Source organism: Lagopus leucura, unplaced genomic scaffold, assembly GCF_019238085.1.
Source record: "Lagopus leucura isolate 7727_CA_CO unplaced genomic scaffold, USGS_WTPT01 Super-Scaffold_100002, whole genome shotgun sequence".
NCBI lineage: Eukaryota > Metazoa > Chordata > Aves > Galliformes > Phasianidae > Lagopus > Lagopus leucura.
Window position 1 is genome coordinate 16,818,352 of NW_024962263.1, and position 19,794 is coordinate 16,838,145.

Below are 19,794 nucleotides of genomic sequence, written 5' to 3' on the forward strand. Positions count from 1 at the left end.
AATCCATCCATATCACAGCCAGCTCACTTGCTTGTGACAGCTTTAACTATGTTGCCAGTAAATCAAGACTGACAGAAGTACAAGGTCAACATCGTTTTCCTGGCAGCACAGTGTTCCCTGTCCCATACTACCTAACAGCTTATACACTTTAGATTGCTTTAAGTAGCAAACCAAGAAACCAGAGGAGAGAATTCTTAAATATTACTAGTATAACTGACAAAGAAATGTTAACAAGGCTGCTGAAGAATTTCCATTGGATAGGTTAAGTTCTGCATCAGAAATTTATCCCATTTTCTTAAGGTAGTTCTCATAGAAAATGGTGAGAACAAGTACTTGGAGAACAAGGACTCCTATGATTTCAGAATCATGTAGTGTTCAAATGAAATAAAGGGAAAATATTTGGACAATCACTTCATGTTTGTATTGTTATCAGCAGTTCAATATTTGTAATTAGGGATCATCACGACACTGCCAAACAACCAGAAAATTGTATTTTGGATTCTACTTTATGGAGAAGTAAAAGGAGAGAAAATTACTTCTTCCTTTTCTTTATCTCATCAGAGACTTATTTAATAGCTCTGTTTTTGCTCTGCTAGCCCAAAGAAAGTGATTGGAAGGTAATGAAAATATAGAAATATAGACCAGATACTTAAAAACTACACAGACGTTCTTGTTTGTAGCAAACATCTTTCTCTCTCTCTTTTTTTTTTTCCTAAGACATCATTATAAAGCGCTGAAGAACACCTTTCTTGACATCTAGTTCTAAAGTCTTTTATTCTGTGCTGGCAGAATAACACTGCAACTATTAAAAGTCACAAACATTTAGTTTTATTCATCATCAGACTGACACTGCTGAGGATATAAATTACAAGATAAGCCTCAGAGGACAAGAAGACTGCGCACGCACCTTTGTTTCTTCCAGCACCCTTTTCTTGATTGCTTCACATTGCCAAAATCTGCTCTTCTCACCTCTGAATAAAAACTCCACTGGTCTCCGCTGTGCCAAAAAGTACCCTGACCTCCAAGTTGCCACCCAAAGTGCCATTATAATTCCCTTTCTCCACACTCACTGAACACACTATTGCCAAGCAACATTTCAAATTTCTCTTCTCTAACTCAGTCTAAAGCAATAGCACGCCCACATAAAAGCAATAAAAAGGTAGTCTTTTAACAACATGGTAATGTGAGAGAAAAGGCCAAAAGGTTTGTGTTGAAAATTCCTCAAATATGCCAAGTGTCATATATTTGATATAAAACTCACATTTGGTAAACGTATTGTTCCTGGCAGAATTCCTTGATGCTTCATGTCTGAAACAGAACTGCAGATAGAAAAGTACATCATGAACTTCTTCGTACCAAAAAGAAAGAAAGAAATAGTACATTGGGGTGAAAGCCAGGATTTTATAATTTCTAATTTTATACCTATTATTATGTGGTTTGAATATGCAGTGAATTCAGAAATTTCAAGTCCATGTCATGCCAACAGTCTTCCTTTGGAGAAGGAAAATAAGCCAGTATGGCTGCTATTGGGCTTGAAAATTAAAAGGCATGTAGAAGAATTTCCTGCCTATTACCTTTTGTTATTTTTTCAATTGTATCATAGCTTTTAATCTAGTTATTTTTGTGTAAGAAAATGTGTAGCACTGATTTTTGGATGTTTCAAATAAACAATACCATTCCTTGGAAAGTCATAGCTAAGTTCATATTAAATCAGCAGTTAATATTTCCAAATACAATGGCTGCTGTAAGTAAATAGTTCAAAAAATCCCAGAAAAATAATTAAAATAACTATAGAATGTCTGTTCCTCTTTTACCCACTTCTTGGAAAGTGTCAATAAAGAGCTCCTGATCACTACAATTTCTGTATCTGAACTTGATTCCTACATGACAGTCTCATCTAGACCAGGAAGTCATACTGTTCTGCTCAAAGACACCCAGTCTGACCTTCCCCTGATGCAGCTCCATGCCATTCCCTCTCGTCCTGTTGCTGTCACCAGAGAATAGAGATCAGCACTGCCCCTTCATGAGCTACAGCAGGCCACTATAACTGCTCCTCTCAGTCTCCTCTTCTTGAGCTGAAGGAACCAAGGCATCTCAGCTGCTTGTCATAAGTCTTGCCCTCTAGACTCTTCACCATCTTTGGTCCTTCTTTGCATGCTCTCTTACAGTTTTATTTTTCTTTCTACATCGTGGTGCCCAAAACTACACTCAGTGCTCAAGATGAGGCTACACAGCACAGAGCAGAGTGGGAAAAATACCTTCCCTCACCCAGCTGGCTGTGCAGGGCCAGGCACACACAGGGTATTGTTGGCACTTCTGGCTACCAGGATTTGGACCTAATAATCCTTGTAGGCCTCTTCCAGCTCAGGATATTCTATGATTCTTCATTATGTAGATGCAACAACTATACTATTAAAATACAAGAATAGCCCCAACCAGGTCTCAGAGAGGAAGTAGAAAATGCCATGCCAGCAGGACTCTGGGTACTGTAAACTTGGTGTATCCAACCCCAATATAAGCCACTCAGTAATTAAGAAGTGTAGAGCTACAGAAAGCAGTAGGCTGGAGAAAGTTTGTGTGTGTATCATGTTAATTTGATAGAATTTGATCAGAAAGTGTTAACATAATTGTAAGAGGACTAGTAATAACTGAATCTTCATTAGACCAATTTGAACATTCATTAATCTAAATCTAAATTCTTGCCTTTGCATATAGCGCTTGTTTTCTTTTGCCCATACTAAGATTTTAAGTACAACAAACTGGTGGGAATTTATGGAAATTAGTCAGAAATTTTGATGTAACAAATAATATGACATCAGTGTGTAAAAGTTGTCATAGAACTTTACAGAAACAAGGCAAAAAGTGTCTACTTTTGTGCAGGCTGGAGGAATTGTTTTAGAGGCTGAATCTTAGGTAATGCTGTTAGAATGAAGCTGATGTAAAGACTGAGTCCTAAGTTCTTTTCTTAGCTGAATTTAGTCACAGAGACAGTTATTTAAAACCATAGTATCGCTATATTTATTACACTTTCATATACATCTATCTGTGTATTCATTCTGGAAAGAAAAGTCCAATTGTGACACTAGAGTGAAAGAAGCCTTCATTTTTACCTTGTCAATAATCAAGAGAATTTCTAGAAAAATTAAGTAGTCTGAATTTTTGTATTTTCACACTGAAGCTAAGAAATCAGATTATATATGGGAAGTAGCATTCAGAAGTAAAATAAATTTAGTTTTCTGTTCATCTGCTAACATGGCAAAAAGTGTTGAAGCATAAGAACAGTTCATACACATTAATTAAGTGTTCTAACCTTTTGAAGGAAGTCTTGCCCCGAGTTTTCAGAGAGAAAACTGAAGAAATAAATGACTTGTTGAAGATCATGCAGAAGCCTGAGATGAAAATTAATCTTGACTCTAAATTAAATACTTTGTCCTCAGTGATTTTCCTTTATGGTTCATTGTGAGTGACATGAATGGCATGAATTACAAAACATCAGTGTTTCCAAATATAAGCTATATATCATATTAAATATCTGGATCTGAAATTAATTTTAGTCTCTTATTAACACTCATTGTGGAAAGAGGCCAAAGCTGAACCAATTCTCACTTTTATTAACACTCATTGTGGAATAAAGCCAATGACAAATTAAATGTTTTTGTAACATTTAAAAATCATGAAAATAAGAAAGTAGGAAGCCTGAAACCAGATCAGAAGATTAATTGATTAATTGTGTAGGTCCAGAGCAGTAAAATTAAATGTATTAAAGAAGTCCTATTGGCCCTTTTTGCTAACAGAATAATATTGAAAAAGTTCATAATTCAGTACATCATGTTTATTTTGTTTAACTGTATTTCAGAGTAACCAGTTTTTGTACCTGAAGAAGCACCTGTATCTTTTTTTCTGTGCATGCTTTGATAGAAAATAAGATGTAAAATTACATCCATCAAAAGCAACAAAATTCTAGGAAAACAGCGTTTTTCTTTCTTTCTTTCTTTTTTTTTTTTTTTTTTTTTTTTTTTTTTTTTTTTTTTTTTCCTTTCCCCCTTATTTTTTCTGTTACTTGAGAAGCATGCGCTGATTACAAATAAAATGACTGGCTAGGTGTGCTGGTTAGCTGCTGACACTGCTTGGGGACTGCAAGGCATTGGTCATGGGTGAGGGTGAGGCCTCATGGTGCTGCATGGTGGCTTCGTGTTGGTGCTCTACATTACTTGAATGGTGGTAATAGCGGTTTTGTTTTCATTTTGTTCTTCTGTCTTAGGAAATAATCTTTATCTCAACCCAGGAGTTCTATTTTGTTTCCAGTTCTTTCCTTCATCCCACTGGAGGGGAGTGAGCAGACAGCTGCAGGGTGTTGAGCTGCTGCTTTGTTGCATCACAGCAGGTTCCAGGGAGTTACATATTCCTATGTATCCCCAGTGTCTCCCCCTCATCTTTGTGAAAAGAAGCACACTTAACAGCAGATTTACTGAATGTGAGCAATGGTGAAACAACGCTGACAGTACCTGCCTGCATAGAGTTCCTATTCAGAGGCAGATTGCAGACTGTTTCTCTGAAGAATATGTTAGTGGCTTGTGATTAATGAGGTATTTAAGTTTTGGCTTCTGCTGAAGGAATCAGAGCAACCAGTTCTAATGCACTTTGACACAACACTTGCACTGTGTGCTTCTTTGTAGCCATAGCCTGACTTAAAACTGTTATGTGCAGATTGACACCTGTTCTGCTTTTGTCCTCCTAACCCTGCAATCCCTGGTGGCTGGGATACACTGCAGCTCAGCAGTTTGCAGCATGGATTCACCTAACAAAATAGAGGTCCTTGGTTCTCTGTATAGGACAACTGGCAGCTCGGTTAGGGCTTGAGGACACCAGTGAGGCCCTCTGCACATTTGCCCCAAGATTGTGCTCTTTCCTGGTATCAGAAGGCAGCAGAAGACTGGGCAGGGGCCTGTCCATTCTCAGGAGCCACCTCACAGCCCTGGCTTGGTCTGCCAATGTCAGGGCCAGTGGTCTCACAGGAGCCCCTTAAGGGTGCATCAGGAAGGGGTCATGGCTGGAGGAGATCACAGAATCACAGAATCACAGAATCACCCGGGTTGGAAGGGACCCCAAGGATCATGTAGTTCCAACCCCCCTGCCTAGCAGGGCCACCAAACATACACATTCAGATCAGGTTGCCCAGGACCCCGTCCAACCTGGCCTTAAACACGTCCAAGGACGGGGCATCCACAACCTCCCTGGGCAGCCCGTTCCAGGGCCTAACCACTCTCCTAGTAAAGAACTTCCCCCTAACATCCAACCTAAATCTTCCCTCCTTCAACTTAAAACCATTTCCCCTAGTCCTGCTGTTATCAGCCCTTTTGAAGAGTTTACTCCCCTCCTGGGTGTAGGTTCCCTTCAGGTATTGATAGGCTGCAATGAGGTCACCCCGCAGCCTTCTCTTCTCCAGGCTGAACAAGCCCAACTCCCTCAGCCTGTCCTCATAGGGGAGGTGCTCCAGCCCCTGATCATCTTAGTCGCCCTCCTCTGGACCCTTTCCAAAATCTCAATGTCTTTCTTGTACTGAGGGCTCCACACCTGGACACAGTACTCCAGATGGGGCCTCACAAGAGCCGAGTAGAGAGGGACAATCACCTCCCTGTCCCTGCTGGCCACCCCTCTCCTGATGGAGCCCAGGATCCCATTTGCCTTTCGAGCTGCCAGAGCACACTGCTGGCTCATATTCAGTCTCTCGTCCATCAGGACCCCCAGGTCCTTCTCTGCCGAGCTGCTCTCAAGGACCGCTCCTCCCAGCCTGTACAGGTGCCTGGGGTTCTTCCGGCCCAAATGCAAAACCTTGCACTTTGCCGTGTTGAACCTCATCAGGTTCACCTGAGCCCAGCCCTCCAGCCTGTCGAGGTCCCTCTGAATGGCATCCCTTCCTTCCACCGTATCAACCGCACCACTCAGCTTGGTGTCGTCAGCAAACTTGCTGAGGGTGCACTCAATTCCCTCATCGATGTCATTAATAAAGATGTTAAAGAGCACCGGTCCCAAGACAGACCCTTGGGGGACACCAATGATGGGGGAATAACAACGTGAATTCTGTCATTAATTAGGTGCCTCCATCCTTGTTAGGTATCTTGAATTACTGAGTTGCTAAAGGATTGGTTGGACCAATTAAATTCTTAGTGATGTCTCTAGATGCATATGTGCACAAAAGCACACTCTAATGTAGTCAATGTAATGATGAATATATGTCTTGTTTCCCTTAGCCTGTATTTTGAGATCAAGAGAACAGATTTGTTCAGGAGAAATTTTCAGCTTAGCACCAGAATATCCTTGCAGTCCCCATTCCTGTCATTCATGAGAGCTTGAGATCCACAAGGGAAGAAGTATTGCCAATAATTACAATCCATGGTTTTAAAACTGATTTAGTCAATAGTGAATAATATTAATAGTCCTGGTGAATGATGTGGTAAGAAATCAATTTTCAACAGAAATGATTAAAGGCAGCTTTTCAATGTTTATTTGAGAACTTCTCAACTCTCAAGAAATTTTGGGCGCAAAGATTTTTTAGACTTCACATTGGCAGTATTTATATCTAAGCTGGCAGCCTTTAAACCCATATCGAAACAGAAGCTTGCTTATCTAAGTGGAGGTACCTTAGCTATATTCTAACTCTGCATGGAAAATGAGTTTCACATTCACTAGTCCTTTCTGACTCACTACATGTTCAATTCCATAGGAAGAAAAAATGTCTATGCCAAGGGAGATGTACACCACACTTGCACTGCCTGGATCATTTGGAAACTGAAATTTTGAGGTGTACTGAAGCATGCCTTCTCAGGTCAGTCTAAGCACATATGAAGTAGACCTGTCTAACAAAATAGGTAATTGACAGTTTCAGCACATACCGTTGGGAGATACTCTCTCCTTCTAACTACCTTTAGACTACATGTTTCTTCAATTAATTACTCAAATCATTTGCTTTTCCTGAATGATCCTAAGTACTTTTCTCAGGCTACATCTGTACTCTGCCCAGTCCAAGGAGAAATGCCTGCCCACAGATGCAATGACACAGCATGGCTCACAACCTCATTTTTCATTGCTTACTGTTATGGTAGCTGCCATCCATGTCCACTCTGCGTATTCTTACATCTTTTCTGGAGTTCATGAGGCAACAATAAATCTATTGTTGAACTAAAAGGAATTCTTTTATGTTGCTCTAGTTCCAGATTATTACCCCTAGTATCATTATATTTATTAAAAAAAAAAAAAAAAAAAAAAAAGCATTTTTTAAGTAGTATGATATATATTCTGTGCCTTAGAATGTGGTACATGTGGTATGAGAGAGTTTTGAGGCCATAAGGACTGCCCAGACAGTATCAGAACTATAAGAGCAGGGAGCTATACGTGATACAAACACATTCATGCTACCCGCAGGAAGCAGTAGCTGGAACAAAATATTGCCAGAACTGTGATCAGATTGTGTCTCATAAGGAGCTTTTTCATTAGTTCTAGAAGAAAATTTCGAAAAAATGTATATTCAGGATTATAATCAGCATGCCAGCTGCTGGAATGATGCAGAAAGATAAATGATCTGAAAATGTCAGTGCAATTTAAAATATATACCTTATTGTCCCAAGCTATCAAACTGAAAGAAAATAGAAAATAAAAAATAAAAAACAATGCCTGTTGGAGTCCTGAGCATCAAAATCATTAGCAATCATCAAAATCACAGCAATCATTAAACATACGTTAAAAAAAAATCAAGGCAGAAGATTTTATAGGTACAGATACCAGTGAAAGCATGATGAAAAGAAATCAGATATATTCAGCTGATAATCATATTTTACAAATATGAAAAAATTAAGTAAATCTGAGGATTCATTTTTATTAACATATAACATATTTCTTATATGCCTAAGTAGAGGGTATTTCTGAAAACACTGAAATAATTTAGTGAAGATTAAACATAGCTTTCAAAGGAAATTACAGATAATTTTGTTTAAAAATACCAACATATTAAGGCACTAATTAGTGTTATTCTGTAGTGCTAGTACATGAAAATAAATGTAACTATACACTTCTTTAGAGAAAGTTTCTAAATGTATTTTAAAAGTATTTGATTTATAGCTAATATACATACTTGCCACATAATTTTCAATTGAAGTTTCTTAGAGATCTTCAGCTTAAAACTGTGTGGAATGAAAAGGTTTTAAAAAAGAGTTTGTAAATCTTCTGTAAATCTGGTTAAACTTGTTGATGGAATTCTCATTTTACTTTCTACTTGCATTTTGATATAATAGGGAAGAGAGGCAAATAAGCAGTGATTTGCCACTTATTTTGGAAAAAAATCCACTCATGTTGTAAATATAAATCATAAATCTGATCCATCTTAAGTTGCTTATTTTTCCTATGCTATGAAGTTTCTACTTTCTATTAATCTCTGGATATATTTGCACATGAACATAAGTAAAGAGAAGAGGAACTAACATTAAATACATTAATGGAGTACTGAGGATGTGGGATATGATAAGCTCTTCTGCAGAAAATTACAGAAACAGTGGTTTTGCTAGACTTCATGATGCAGACTGCTAATATAAGGTAGATGTTCCGCATTTGAACTGCACCAATTTGCCTCCAAAGAAAGAAAGTCAACATTAGGCACCATATTGAAGTAAATAAATTCACTTAGTGAAAAAGCACAGTTGGTCTTCAAAAAAAAAATTATCCAGATTTTTCAAGACTGCAATCTTGATCCTCCAAAGTTTTCTTTTTACCGTGTGTTTTATTAACACAGTAGTCATGGAAACTTCAAGCACCTGTAATTGTTCCCCACAGCCATGTTCAGTAGTATGGAAATAGCACATCATGATCTTTAATGTCTTATCTGCTCTGAATTTAATCAGCATTCTTCATGGCTTATGTCCCCCTCCTTTGTTCTGTAGCCCATGATCTTTGAAACCAGTGTACATAGCAACAGCCGCTGCAGGCTTCTTTGCAGCAGGCCCTTGCCGATATTAACCTACAATCCCACAGTGTGTAAACTTGGTTGCAAAAGGTTGCAGATTTCTTGCCTTTTTCTCCATTCATTACCTGTAATTTAGGAGCCCCAAAGAGCAATTCCCTTTCTCTCTTTTCTGATCTTTTGAAATTCCAAATATTTACGGAAATTTAGAAAGGATATATAGCATGCTGACTGTCAAAGAGTACTATAAAATGCAGCTTTATTGTGAAAATAATGAAGGATCTTCATGATTAGCTTAACCAATAAGGAAGAGAAGAAAAAGGTATCTGTATGGGAACTGATGAGTCACGGCCTGAACCTCTGATTGATCACCTGAGGCGAGCCATGAGTCAGGCAGAGGAGCACTGGCTATCTCTGTACCTTTACCATCCTGCAGAGACAGCTTATAAGAGATCTTCAGGGCTAGCACTCAGAATTTTCTCCCTTTGTGAGGGAGGAAGAACTAGTCCCTTTGCTTCCAAAATCCAGGATCTCAATAAATGAATTTAGAGGATTATCCATGCCAGAAAGCTTTTATATTTGTCCCCTCAAACATGCTACTTTACAGCTTTTCTACAATTCCCTAGCCTAGTTTGACGCATAAGCACTGTCTTGTATCACAAGTCACATACTATTCTGAGCTTCCTGCATGGATATTTTTCTTAAGAGAAAATATGCTGTTAAGGTTATATGAAGAACAAATAGCAAAGTAAGTATTATTTTTTAAGACTGTATCATCTCACAACAGCAAAACCTTTCTTAAGTTCATAAAAGTTAATAAAATGTTAGACAAGGCACATAAATTTCATTTAAAATAAATAGTGAATCTATTAATACGTAGAAAATATCTGTAGACTAATCTGTTAAAGGCATAGATTTTTTTTGGAGAAGCTACCAGTGTTTTACCAAGCTGCGTATTAAATAACAGAACATGAGCACAAAGAGTAATGGGGGTACATGAGTAACAGGGTCAACATTTTCCAGTGCACATATCTGCTGCCATCAATGTAAAAGTAGTCACACTGCTATGACTCTCATTGTGTGTTTCATGCAGGTAGCATCAAGCCCGAATGGATATGAATGTCAGCTTCTGATTTCACTCATTTTGGCATCAGTCCAATTTAGATGTACTGATTTTTATGGATTTTTTTACAAATTCAGATGAACAAAATTATAAGAGCTAGAAAATCACATGATGATTAAGAGTACTCTGGTCATTGCTAAAGATTTTTATTGTAGTTACCTTCCTTTTCAAAAGCTAGAATTCATCATTTATTAAGCTTAAAACAATATTTTACATTGAACTGTTCTGAGTTTTAGAACATGGCTGAGACAGAGACTGGGTGAAGGGAAACTTGCTCTTACTCTAAAATATAATTAGGAAATGTCATGAAATCTAAAAATAGTACAAAAACATGTACTATACAGGATTTGCAAACTTCTTGTTAAGTCAATATGCTTTGAGACTGGTGAGAAATAAATTATGTATTTCCCCAAAGTATTCTTTACCCTTTTTCACAGAGCTTCATGTATAGCTGGCCGTAGATGGGACTGGTTTAAGCAAGCTATGCAGGAGTGAGTCATAGGTTTGAACTGATCAAAAGCTGCTTCTCGAGAGAATGATGCAATATCTCACAATTCCCATCCCTAAAGAAAACATGGTCCAACTACTTAGCATCTGCAACTCATGTCCTTGCAACCCACCAGTTCAGTTTCCTGGAGGTAAAAATCCATGATTGCTTTATCACAGTATTTCAGAAAACTTTCAGTAACAATATAAATAGACACATGAGAAGCAGTTTTGTAAAGAAATTTAGATGTACACTGCCTTGTTAGTAAGGCTGTTCCTTAGTCCTCATTTCAGCCCATTTGTGCTTACCAATAGCTCAAAGGTCTTTGCAAATTGCCTTTTACAAAGCAAAAATGCACTCCTCCTAAACAAAAAGGGAAGCAGATCACAGTCAGCCTCCCACAAAGTCAGGTTCAATAGGAGACAGTTACAAGCTAGTGGAACATAATTATGTTACTCCCTTGAAAGGGGGAGTCTATCAAAAAATCAAGATAATAGTCATGCAGAGAACACGTCTAGCTGACTACGACTGTATACAGTCATTATCCTTCAAAAATGCATCTATATACACAAAGCTAGTTCAATCCCTTAAGCCTACATAAGAGTTTGTTTTCACCCGGAGAGCCTAGCCTCAGCAGTTACCCCACCATAAATAAAGGTTGCCTTTAAAAGCTTGCAGTTAGATGTGAAAATAAAGTAGGAAGGAGTGCAGTATTATCATGGAAGTAAATAGTACAGCTGTGTTATATCAACTATTAATATAGAATTTTGTTAAGAACTATCACAGAGCAGCTTGAGCCTGCTCAGGGAAAAAGCTTTTAGAGTGCAAGTTATAGAAGGCAATAAGATAGGTTATGTGTAGATGGCAGGCTCTTAAGATAAGCTAGGAAGGGAATAAGTACATGGACAAATATCTGAGGTTACAGAAATAGGAGTGATATCTTCACCAGCAGGAGACTGTTCATTTTAACTCTGGCAGTCAGATTTACTGGACAAAAAGTCAATGCTGCTGGACAGAATCCACCATCAATAAAAAGTATGTCATAAGTTTATTTTCAGGGCTTTTATTTAACCTGTCTAACCCAAGAGATTCTGAGTATTCTCTGTTTAAGACAACTATAGTCTACTGACTTATGTCTGTTTTTCTTCTGAATTTTAGCCTGAGAGATTGGCAACTTTTGCTTTGTTTCCTAAAATGGTTGGGAACTTTTCCTAAAATCTCTCACTCATAACAATCTGTGTACTAAGGTATTGTTAAAGGAAGTGTGGTATTTTTGCAGTTCTGAAATTGTCATTCATTACCACTGCACAGAATGTCTGTGTTTTCAAATTTTAAGGAGCAATATAGAGACCTGTGTGGGCTTCAAAATCAGAGAAATTGTCCTGCTGGTCATGCCCCTCATATACTCTGACAGTAGAAGTAGTAAATGCTAATAAGGAACACAAAAGCCTTTCTACTTTGTGGAATCCATTCTCTTAAGACTCCCCAGCACTCACATAAGTTGATTGAGAAATAATAGATATCTAGCTGTCTGTTTCCTTTAGTATCTTTCTATAGACATACTCTATATATACTTGACTAGCCCTTTCTAAAGATTAGGTTTGGGTTAACCAACCAAAAAAAATCTGAATTTACACTTTCCATTCCTTCATGATCTTGTAAGCTCTAGTCATACAGCCTCTTATACTCTACAAACAGAAGAACTATATCTATCAATACTTAGACTATAGTTCAATACTTGGACGATATGCTAGCTGCAATGCCTCAATAATTTATAGTTGAAAAGCATTAATTTTCTACGTACCCAGCAGATTAAGTTGTGGAAGGTTTAGAACATTCTGAAATGTTCTTGCTCGATTTTGGAACCATTTCAGTTATATTTCAGTCTGTGGCAATTCTTGTTTCATGTAATATATGATAGAATTGTGAACTCACTATCTTTTGAATTTGCTTTATTGTTTCTGGGAAAACAGTGTTAATAATGTCGGCAATGAAAGATCTCCTCTGTAAACAGAAAAAATTGTCTTCTAAACACATTCTTTGAACCTTTTCTACAGTAGATAAGCCAGCAATTATCTGTATTTATTGAGTACTTCATTTAAGCAGCATGTACAGGAGAAAAATATGACTGGGAAGATCAGGATGCAACAATTTTTCTGATATAGAAGCAGGGGAATTGCAGTGGATATGTTGAAGCTATCTGAATAAATAACCTGTGCCCTTGACTCTAGGAGGGAAGCAAACATTAATGTCAGAATAATGGCCACAGAATAAAGGCCACATTGCCAAGGAGGGGGAAAAGCACCTATCATTTTTGAGGAGAACATCCCACCTGCTCAAAGCAGATCTAAGAAGCACAGTACTGTGTACTCAAGGAAACTGCACTCCATGCACAACTGCATAGATAATCAGCTGTTTTTACAATAGTATGATTTCAAGTTCTGAACATCAAGTAAGGCAGAACTTTGTAATGGGAGATGTGACACAGTAGGAACAATATATCATAATGCTGTTTGGTATTTTAAGATGGGATGTATTTAACTGATTCCTGCATTTAACATCTGAATCCTGCCTGTGCACAGCAAGTCCTTATATTACCAAGTGAAAAGATTTTGACAAGTTCTGTCTTGGCAGTAACATCATAGAATGATCACCAAATGATGCAACTTGACTTATACTTGGTATTATATGAATTCTGACCTAGATATCCTACAGAGCATTTGAAGGATACAATGAACCAAGATTTAAAAAATGATTGCATTCCAGGTTGTTACATTCATAAGGGATCAAAGGTTAACCCTGCCTTTGGCTAATCAGAATAAAACCAAGATACAAATGACAAAAGTCTTTAGAGAATAACACTATGTCTTTCATTTGCACAAGTTCTAACTTGTGTATTCCACTATTTAAGCCATGCTTCTTTTTAAGTATCTGTTCTTGATAACAAAAAGCCTATGGTAAAACTTCCATGTATAAATGAATCCCACTAATGAGTAGACTGTCTGACTTGACAGGATGAGACATATACTGCACAGGATCTGTTTCCCACATGGTAAATTTTGTCATGTAGTCTGGCTCTAAGCAGTTACATTATTTTTCGTGTAACTGAAGTGAAATAAAAATGTTAAGAAAAGCTGTCAACTATGAAAACATATCAAAGTAAAGAATTAAGTACACAATTATGACTTGTTTTTTCATGTGGCGTTATTTTACTTGAACAATGAGGAAGGAGCGTGTCTGATGATTTATTTCATACTCTGAAAATACTTAGTGCACTTGCTCAGTAAGATCCAGAAGTTTCTCTCTTCTTTTTCTTTTATTTTTTTTTTAAAGTCTTCTATGAAACCCCCATCAGAAAAAAATGCAACCATAAAAATGTGTAGAAGGTCTTGGGAAGATCACAGCAATTAAAACTATTTTTAAATTGATTGTATTCTCAATGGTGGTTCCCGTGCTAAGAGTAGTAACTAATATCCATTCCTCTCTAGCTAAAAATGATATGTTGATGTGAGGAAAAGCACAGTGAAGTGAGCTCAGGAGCTGCATGACTTGAATGGCATAAGATTATAAAATTCAGCATTCCATATGTATAAAATGTTTGAATATTCATGCAGAGACGATTTTACTTTCATCACTAATTCCCTCTTCCATATGTGATGTACCCACAGCAAGGCTGTGATCGTACTCAAATTATCTCAAACTAATGTTGTTTAGCCTAAACATAAGGAATAGATTATTCGTATATGTTGAAATCAGGGTATGCTTAAACATTGTCAGACACATTATCTCTCATACTATACCTGCTTTTATTTCTTCCATGTATCCAGTAAAATTTTATTAAGCATCTCCAACCATTTTATAAATAGATCATAAACCACATTTATAAAATGATTTATAGAGTATTTTCCACAAATTAATTGCTTCATGCTAATCAACTTTATTCTTATTTTAGTGCTATATTTGCAGTCATTTCTGCAGAAGATGTGTGTGTGTTTTTTTGTTTTTTTTTTGTGGGGGAGGGGGGGCAAGCAGAATAAAGCTTTTAATAACAATGTCGGTATTCAGGTGTACGGAGACAATCGTTTATTGACAAAATTTTGCAAATCGTTTATTGACAAAATTTTGCTTCTTCTCTACATTTGCCATACTAAGGATTCTGGGTGGAAAAGAAAACTGAAATAATTTGGCCACTGGTTTTCAAATGAATTTGCAGGACTTGTAGAGAAGGAATAGTGTTTCATCAACACAAGAACACATTCCTCAGAAATGCCAACAAAAATATTATGATATTACCTAATGGAGACAATCCTCTACCTTGTCTGACCCCACTAGATCATAACAAAGCTTTTAAATACTTTAGCATCTCTGAGACTGATCATAATCCAGTCCATGAAAAGAGGTCACTGTGCAGTTTCCAGAAATTAGTAACTCCCATACATAGCAGTTGCAGTCAAGAAGAGGTAGTGTTGTTCTTCAACTGAAAACAGCCATTTGGGGTAGACATAAGAATGAGGACTGTGAATGCGATTTCTGCTGAATTAATGGTACAGATGGCTTCTAATTCTTGTTTCCTTCATCTTTGTTTTGCTTTTCCCTGCATGAGGGAGAGGGTGGTTATTATTAAACCTTGTGTGATGTTCTGTCATTGGCTAAGAAAAGCAAAAAAAGGGGCCCCGTCTACATTTTGTATCTTGAGATGAATCTCTTCTTTACTACCCTTGCTATAAGACATCCAATAACATAATAATTTCTTGAGGCACTGTTCTGTTTTAATGATCAAGGCAGTAATGCCAAATCTTCAGGTTTTGTGCCTGGAAAGAACAAATGGAATTAAGATTCAGAGAGAAATTTGGAATCCATAGGCTGAAGTATTCCTCTACATTTTTTTTTTTTTTTTCCCCTGCTCTCAACTACAGTTACCATTTACATCTGTGCAGAATGAGTATGAAGTGGAATGGCCCTGATTATACACTTTGAGATTAAAGCAAAATTGCTAGAAATAGAGAGGTATGTTAGTCCTACTGAGCAATTTGAGAAAAGGCTTATGAAAACTGGTGTGCAGCTGCCTGGTCCAGTGAGTATGAGCCAGCCATCTTTCTCTTCTTTGAATGATACTAAAGAGTTTAGACCTTTCCTAGAGAATATATTCAATGGTGTAGGTCATTCTTCATTTTAAGTGAAATACCAAGAAAGATATAGTACTTTCTGTCATCCTAGGAGCCTGATCTCTATGCCTTTTCAAAGGTCTAATTAGCCTTACCTTCCTTTCTAAATGAATAACATTTTGTTATTTATACTCATAATCAGTAAAAAATATACACTCCATTATCATTCATGCTTTAATAGCATGTTCAGGCTTTGCTGGCTGTTATTTGCCAGGTGAATTCCAACATAAGCACTGGTGCAGTCCTTAGCCTTGCATGCGTTTAGTAAATCCACAAAATAACGTATAGCTAGGCTTTATTGTACTTTTACATCATGCAGAATGATCTGATGCCTTCATTTTTTTCTAGAGGAGCACATAGTCAGTGTAGAATGTAGGTGTTTGCAGTGGTTGCTTTGAAAAGTGCAGGCAATGCCAAAGCCAATCAAAATTTCCCAGCACCACTCAAACACAACTCTTTTCTGGGAATAAGCTTTCAGTTAAAAAAAAAAAGAAAAAGAAAGAAAAGGAAAAAATAAAAATTGGAAAAAAATGAAAAGGACATCTTCATTATTTCTTTTCCCTTTGATGAAATTTTAAGCAACATTGTACTGAGTGACATGTTACTCCAAGGAATTTGTCTTCAACTTTACAACAAGCCACATTCTGCAGTGCTGCTCAACTTTGTTTTTTTATACCTTCATGCTAATTCAAATCTGAAAGGATATTTCACAATTTCACATCAGTGAGGAGAAGAGGTAGGTTGTATTTTCTTTTTTTTTTTGGGGGGAGATCGTCACCCGGCCGAAGGTCATTTGTTTGTTTGTTTTACTCCTCTGATGAGAGAATTTTAAACATACTACACAGCAATGGGAAGAATGACCATGTATAGTATTGATGTTATACTAAGCCTTAGGAGGATCACTGGTTTTGAAAGCAATGAAGATTGATCAATACAGCAGCAGGTAAAAGGAGTTAATCCTCCTGCTACTGAGTTACAGATTTTCCCCCAACTTGTTATTTTGTGTTCATGTACAAGTCTTTAGTCCCTACAGTACTGCAAATGCTTATAAACCTATAATAAACAAATCAGCATATTTTAAAAGTTACTTGAAAAGTTTAAAATATCCCTCATTATTTGGAAACTTTAAGCATAATTCCAATTTCAAATAATCAAAGTAATTATCACAGTACCTTACAAAAGACTCACTGTTTTGTCTTTTCTATAGCAGAAGACTAGACTGCATATTTAAATTTAAAAACTTGTACTTGGAAAATATTATTTTGACAGCATTCCAGTGTTACATCAGGTCATCTACTGAATTTAGCTTGAAATTGGAACAAAAATAATAATTTGCATTGCAGTAAGTTTAAATCAAACTATTTTAAGACAGAAAAATGAAGACAGTACAATTCAAAGCAATCCTACTTATATCTGTCTTACATCTTTAAACATCTTCTGTACTGTTACTCAATTGTTTGACTCCAACCTCTTTCTTTCTCAGGTAGATTGAATATTGAATAATGTCTAACCATACTGGAAATCATAGATATTTTATTATTTGACCAAACATTTACAGAAATTACACATTTATGTAACATTATTTAAATTACAACTTTCTATGTGATAGTTCAGGAAAACAACTCTATATACATGATTTACTCAGACACAGTATTAATTCACAAAATCACACAGAATTGCAGGGGTTGGAAGGGAACTGTGGAGATCACAGAACACAACTTCCCTTTCAAAACAGGTTCTCTACAGTAGATCACACAAGAAAGTGTCCAAACAGGTCTTGAGTATCTCCAGAGAAGGAGACTTCACATTCTCTCTGAGCAGCTTGTTCCAGTGCATTGTCACTTTCATGGCAAATAAATTCATTAACTCAAGGGACTCGAGAGTGAGTTAAAAGCCTTCTCCCCTCCTCTTAATTTCCAGTTTAACTCTCACTCTCAAATGGCTATCATAAAAGCAGAATGCTATGCTTGAACAGTAATATAAAAAATACACAGCTTTACTATTATCTAACAACCTACTGCTTTAAAGCATGATAAAAAGTATGATTAAAGGTATTCTAAGTATTAGTTGATTCTACTGAAAACTGATTTCAAATGTCAAAATATTTAAAACTAATCTACATCTCAGAACAGGCTAGACTTTTCTTCTGTCTGCATTTGAGTAATTAAAATATACAGCTTTTTATTCAATAGTGTCTGTTTCATATTTTTGCACTCTAGTAAAGCTATCAATTTTTGGCAGTGTAAAAACCCTACTGAATCAATAGCTCCTGATGCTGTGACATTATTTACTCAGCAGTCAGTTCGTTGTTTGCTTGTTTTTTATACTACATGGACTTCATATGCGTAATCATTTTGCTTGACAGAGTGTATTAATACAAGATGTATATTGCTCACCCTCGTAATGTCCTCTGTTATCCATTTAGTGAAGACTCTAGGGAAGGGTTTTTATACCAACTGTAGGTAACTTTAACATATACTAAATAATGCAATATTGCTGCTGTATCCTCCAACATGCTTACATCTTGAATATCATTTTAAACTGGGTCACATGTCACCTGTCCTGTTTCAAGGCCTTTAGAAAACTTTTCCTTTTATTGTTTTGTAGCTGCAATCATTACATATGTAAGTGATCTAGAATATCAAAAAGGTTTTTACATGGCATTTTATTTCATGCTTTTGTAAGTAATGATTTTTCATCATTCCCTGTAGACCAGCTCAGAATAAATACTTCAACTTTTGGACAACTTATTTACAACAAAGTAATAAAACTTATTTCTTGATTCAGAGAGTCTCCTATCCATTTAGAAATTGTCCATAAATACAATAAAGAGTAAAGATCAAAATAGCAGGCAAAACATAAGCAGTATTTATGCATTCAAACACATGAAATAATTCCCAAAAATATACAAGCATTTTACTCTCTTGCAAACACATGTGATTCTTTTAAATATTATGTGACAGGTGTCTTACTGCAAAAATACTCTTGGGCTCTGCATTTTGTCCCTCAGTGTGTCAAAACTGTAGTACCTAGGTTAAATTACAGAAAAACTTGTATGAATAAGAAGCATTCCTGTGAGGGTAACATGTTGACTGTGTCATTTGAAGTAACTGGGGCAGAGGTATTGAAGAAGGCATACTGAAATTGAAGAAGGCGGCATTCTTTTTGCTTAACTCTGTTTAAAATAGTAACTTGTTTAGTTCTTTATCTTAAATAACTATCACCACCTTCCTTTAGAACCATTGCATTAATAGAGCTGATCACTGCAGACTAATGGAAATAATAATTTGTATTTTAACAAAAATTCATCAAGATTAGTACTACTATATAGAGGAAAAAAGTGCATAATTTTGTAACGTACATAGAAATTGTCTTGCATCTGAAGGAGTACACATAGTTATTCTGCAAGGTTAAATTCTTGGTGCATAGGCTCCTAACATTTTGGAAACTTCTTTTGGTATTTTTAATTTGACTAATCACAAAGATAAGTGAGTCAAATACAGGTGGCCCACAGGCCCCAGCCAACTGAGGCCCCAGCCAACTGTCCACAACTAGCACTGTGGTTCACAGATGCTTCAACGCTTTCCCAGTTTACATTTACACAGCATGAATGGAAAGGCATCCTATTCATCTCTTTCCATCCAAATAGAGTCTCTCCAGGAACACTATAGCAGTGCTTTGACTCCATCTTTCTTCAACAGCAGAATTACAGTCGGATAGCTTGGTCACATAACTGGATGTTAAAAACAAATTGTTTCAGGCATCTGTGCTGATGATAGAATTAAGTAAACCTGATAGAATTAAGTAAATGATTCAGAATTCTTTGGGGATGATGGAGGAGGCTGATGGAGTCTAAGTGAAGAAACTAATTTAAGAAAAGTTAAGTACAGTTCTATCAGAACCTGACAGTAAACACAAATTATATAAGCAGTTTATTAAACACAAATCACTTCTCAGGGGGTTTCTTTAAGAAGCAAACACCAGTTGCTGACTCTAACACAGTGTTTAGAAAAGTTTCTTTCTAAATAACCTTCATCCTTATCAAGGAGATTGCATTTTAAATGTATTC